Below are 5,983 nucleotides of genomic sequence, written 5' to 3'. Positions count from 1 at the left end.
GTTGATTTCAGACCAAACAATTGATATTCAATATTCTCCTTTGAGCGGTGGTTATTCAACTATTAAGTTCTTATACATTGTGAATTCATGGTTTAAAATAGAGAGTTTAGTGGTTAAAAAACCAAAATTAAATAAAGTGGTAAAAATTGGAGGATGACGAGGAACAAAATAAGGAGCAAGAAAGCGAAGAGGGAAAGGATTAGAACCTGGGTATGCGGAAGATTCAGGCTGCGCGGAAGAGGGTTTGGGGCTGCGCGGATAACCGACGGAAGAGGGTTTTGGGCTGCGCAGATGGACGACGAAAAAGAAATTGGGGCTGCGTGGATGACCGACGTTTGACAAATTGGGGTTGCGCGGAAGCTTCAACCGGCTACGACGAAGGAGGACTGGCAAATTGGATGTGGAAGATTGGGCTAGGTGCGGTGAAGGATGACCGGTGGAATATTGGGCTGCTCGTGCATCCGCGGAACGGGTTGAGACAGGCGACCGGAAGTAGAAGATTGTGAAAATGGGAGGGGTTGAGAAACTAGGGATTTTATGTTTTAATTAAATAATTTAATAAAATTGGAGTTTTTTTATTTTAATAAATTATATCAATAAATCCTATACCCTTTTATGATACCAACTAACTATCATGAAAAACAATATCCGAAAAAATCTTTTCCCACCAAAAAAGCGCATTTTCACATATTATGACAATTGTTTCTTCTCTCCTCTCAATTTCTCTTCTTTAGAAGTGTCATGGAAAGTCACTTTTCTTGTAGTGTTTGTTATACTTACGAAAGTGGGATGTTATTATGATAGCATGTAAGTTACCTTTGATTTGTTATATCAATTATTTAACATATATATACTATATATTTTGAATATCTATTGACTAATAAGACATATTTAAAGAGAAAAAACATATCAATCCTACAAAACATTTGACATATCTCATTGTTCATATCATTTAAAATGACATATTTGACATATCATTAGATATTATAATTTATTCGAAACGCAAAACTCGCTATTATGTTATGTGTTTAAAATAATTGTAACTATTATTATATAGGATTAATAACTAATCCAAAATGCTTTTCAAACATATAATTAGTGTATCAAAAGTGTGCAATCATTATATATATTCGTTCAAAATGCATCAATAGGTATTACATTGGTATAATCATAGTTTATTTGAAACACAACAATAAAGTATTAAATAGTATATCAATTGTTAGTAAAAATTCATTTGAAGTATATTAATAATATATTAGCATTCGTTCTAAATCCTTTTCAAGCAAAGTATTGGTGTATTAATAGCATATCTACACCATGGAAAATGTATCAACACCAACTTAAAATAAAATTTCAAATAGATTATTCATGTAGTGGTAGTGCATCAACACTTATTCAAATTTCATTATTAACTAAACATCAATTTCAACTATATCATTATTGGTTTATTAGTGTAGTATATTAACATTAATTCTAAAGTCATTTAAAAGCGGAGTAATTATAGTTGCTGGCAATAGACTTCTATCACTGATATATCAAATGATATACTAATATTTATAATATCATCAGTATTATACTTTAATAAATTTTGCTATATTTGTAACTTTTTAAAATATTGTTATATATGCTAATATTTTAAATGTAATTGTTATATTTACGATTGTCCCTTTAAAGTATAACATTTGTATATTATTAGTATGCTAGTATATTCTTCTTAAAAATATATCTATTTTAATATATCAAATTTTTATCCAATACCTACTTAAAAATTAATTTTAAGGTGTAATGTTAACGTAAAAGTAGTGGTCTTCGAAAAAAAATGATATTATGATCCATTAGCCTCTACTACAATGTTTTATTACTCTCATGATTTACATTTTTCTTTAAGTATAATTATTGAATTCTTAGCCAAATTTAGAAAAAATAATAAGTTTTAAAAGAAGTCTTTATATATATATATATAAATTTTGGATAGATTTTTTAAATCATTGGTAGAAAGTACCTAACAAATTGACCTAGACACCCTTTTAGAGACCAAATAAAAACTAAACTCAAAACATGAGAGCCAAAAATATATCTTCCTCAATTAAAAGCCATCCGCTTGACAAGCTTTTTGCTTTTTGTCTTTGTTTCTGAAAATCAAACCTATAGACATTGCTTTCATCTCTAAATTTCAAGTGAGTGGAGTGAGTTATTATAATTCAATAATACATGTTTGAACACAAATTATAAAACAACCGTTAGTTATAATTAGTTACAATAATATTATTTGAAATTCCTATTTGTCATTGTCTTTATTATTTCCTACTTATCCTTTTTATTATGATATTTATTATTTTCTATCCAAACTAAAGTACTATTCACCCCAAAACAACTTATATAACATATGCCAAAATATTATATACCGCAAATATATAAACTATTACAATCCATAAACTATAATAACCAAACTTAAAGCTTTTTAAACACCCGTAAAGTTTCAAAAATGCTAGAGGCCATTTGGCCCACCGCCAACTTCTTAAGTTGGTGACTTGGTGTAATAACTCAAATTTGCTAATAAGTGTAAAGTAATTCCCTCTTCCTTCTTTGTTTACACCTAAAACATTTACCAAAGAACTAAATCTTACAATTTTACATCTAAGCACAAAATTACTAATTTAAACATAATAAAGTCGTACTTATTTATTCTACTCAGAGGATCAAAGGCGCATTTTATCTTTTTAGTTTTTAAATTTTGATTTTGATGTCAATTTAGTCTATGATTTTATCATGAACATTTGAGTTTTGTTTCAATTTTATTCTAATGGGTTCATGCTTTAAACTTTGAATTTTTACAAAATATCATACTTTTTGTTTATAGTATTAACGTCTAACAAATAAACAATTTAAAAGAGCTAATCAAAAGAGTTATAATAAATTATGTTTTATTATTAAAATTATTCTTTAATTCCCATTCCAATAATTATTTTAAATTAATTAATAAACATTAATGTTAAATACGTTAAAAGAAAACCAATTTTAAAAATAAAAGGATCACATTCTAAAACAGAAATTAGATAAAAAAAAAATCACATCCAAAAACTTAAGGATGACCTGAATTAAATAATATAGATGTTTGAAAATAATAGGTATAGAAATACACTATTTGGAAATATAAAATGAATATATTTGGTGGTAAATGCTGTCAAAATTTTATTAGTAAAAGTTACTTTTTATTATTTAACTTATGAAATTAATGGTAAGATTCTTACATGCTTTAATAGATTAATTAACTAAATAGAAATTATTCTTCAATATAACTTATAAATATGAATGAATGGAGAATCATATAATAATAATGTTAACCATAAATATTTAGAGATTATAATAGTTTTCGTTTAAGGTAAAAATTATTATCTCAGTTTTTGTTGGCTTTGCTTCATTGTGGTGGCTACTACTGTGATTTTCGTTTTGGTTTGACCTTCTACTTTTATTTGGTAAATATTTTGAATTTAGTGAGAGAGGGGACGTGAAGAAGAGGAGAAACAAGAGTGAGAACAAGTATTTTTTTGTGTTTTTTTTTTTTTTTGACTTCCTTTCAATTATTTAAGGTTTTATGATTCATTGTGAGAATAATTGTTTACATTTTTGTAGAATTTATCTTAAATCTAGTACAACTACGTACTATCTTTATTTATTATTTGGCACACCATTATATGATTTAGATTAAAATATCATTTTAATTATCGTAAAACTGTTCAATTTTAGTTTTTATGCGTTGTATTTTAGTTCTTAATACTTTCCATAAATCCTAAATTTAGTGATAGATTATTGAACAGAGAGAGTAAGCAGTGTTGGTAGGTTGAGTTCGGTTGTTTTTGTTTGAAAAATTTCAGCGCTTGGATTTCTGCTACCATCAACGGTGGATGTGGGTGCTGTCACGAAATAAAAACGGGAGGTTTGGTTAGAATAATAGCATTTGGTTGAGTGGCATATGTTGTAATTTTGTTTCAAGTGTGTAGTCATTTTCGGGCCCCGTGGGCCGCAGCAAAACGATTATTCTGTGGTTGTCTTCTTGGTTGGCGTCCCAAACAAGGGTAATCTAGGAATTCAATAATTTCATTCTCTTTTTTCTAAAAAGAAAAGTATTTACGATTTAGCCTAGTAGATCTTATTTGATTACGTTGTTTGTCAATTTTGTAATCTTAATGGAATATAAAGTCTACTTCTAAGCCCGTGACCAATACTTGTAATTTGACTAAATAATAAATGATAGTCAACCCAATTGCATTTGAAAATTATGTGAGAAAATATCGTTACAATTACGATTATGAAAATGTCACAATTATGATTATTGTTAACGTTTGAGCATAAATAGTAAAAATAATGGTAAAGATAATAAGATGGATTAAGTTTGCGAAATATTTAGGTAAATCTCATAAAAGATAATTAAATTACGCTTACGGTTGAAACCTATTAAGATTGATCTAACAATAAAATTTTATTACCATTATTCTTTTTCATTATTGTTTTACAAACATGGAGTACTTACTTTTACAAAAAAAGATAATTTTCTTTCGAAAGATGCACATAAGTATATATAGTTGACTATTAAAATAATATTTATAATAAAGTTACTCGGGTTTCAATTTTTATTCGAAGGTCATTCATGAGACGAGATAGAGTAGATGTATATTAATATAATTATTTTGTATTGCGTTTGTTTGTACATTTCAGTCAAATATATGCTGTTTTCTAAAAAGAACATTTATCAAAATTTGGATGTTTGTTTAATAATGGTGAGAGTGGAGCTTTTAACTTTTGATTAATATGCTTAAGCTAACTCACTTATTTTCATTTTTGTAATTAAAATTTATTTATCAAAATAGTTATTTTCAAAAATAAAAATGAAATAAAATATGAAGAGCAAATAAACATATTGTTTTCTTTGTTATAACTATTCAACCTAAACTAGCTAGTTTACAAAACGAAGTGGAATGTTTACTTTAAAAAAATATCTCTTCCAACAAGTGAATTCGCTTGAAAATGTCTGAAAATATGTAACTTCTGACAATCAATACGTCGTCGACAAAATAATCGAAAAAACCCATCGAGAGAAGAACTCTCAATGGGCTAAAAGGTCTGGTCCGTTGGAAGTTCTTGATAACGGATGCTTATAAAAGTTTAGAAAAAAACTCCGAACGCTTATTTCTAACGTTGATATACTCTTTATTCATCTTTAAAATAATTTTTTTTTATCAACTTGTAAATCAAACACAAGTTATTACATGTATTATTTAGTTAATAAGTTATGGTTAGTTATTACAGGCTCACATATGCTTAAAGAAGTTGAAAAACACTTGTTAAAATCCAATCAAGTTTAACAAGTAGATTGTACTTATGTGAGTACTTATGTAATAGAATCTAAAGCTTAAACTCCTGAATGTATTTCTATTTTAAGCCATCAATTTCTAAATCCAAGCTTGAACTAGTCAAAACAACTTCAATAAGAAATTAAATGTTATATAAACAAATGTTAAGGTGATATAATTTAACTCATCACTTTCCAAATCAAAGATTAACCTCTTCAAAGCAACTTCAATTAACGACACTTGTTGTTGTTGCACTTCGGTCTTCAATGCAAAAAATCGTCCAAGTCCGACAAATAATGATGAAAGAAACGAGGTAGCAATTGAACATATTGTTAAAAAGAACAAAGACTGTGGAACAGAAACTGGATTAGTGAAAGACTGAGTCGCGGAACACGCTCTCTTTTAAGATGTTTCGCGGCTCTGCTCTAAATTGTGCAAACAGAATTATGCCTCGTCGTCCCCAGGATAAAACAAACCTTTTTCGTCAATTAGTTTTGAACATAAACTAATTGGAAGCGAAACACTAAAAAAAGAACAGCTCGGAAAACTTTTAAGAGAATGAGAATTTGAGAAAAGATTGTTTGTTGTATGTTATGAGAATGAGAATGAGGGAACTATATATAGTGTGGGGA

Source organism: Cucumis melo, chromosome 9, assembly GCF_025177605.1.
Source record: "Cucumis melo cultivar AY chromosome 9, USDA_Cmelo_AY_1.0, whole genome shotgun sequence".
Lineage (NCBI taxonomy): Eukaryota > Viridiplantae > Streptophyta > Magnoliopsida > Cucurbitales > Cucurbitaceae > Cucumis > Cucumis melo.
Note: the sequence above shows the minus strand (reverse complement) of the source record.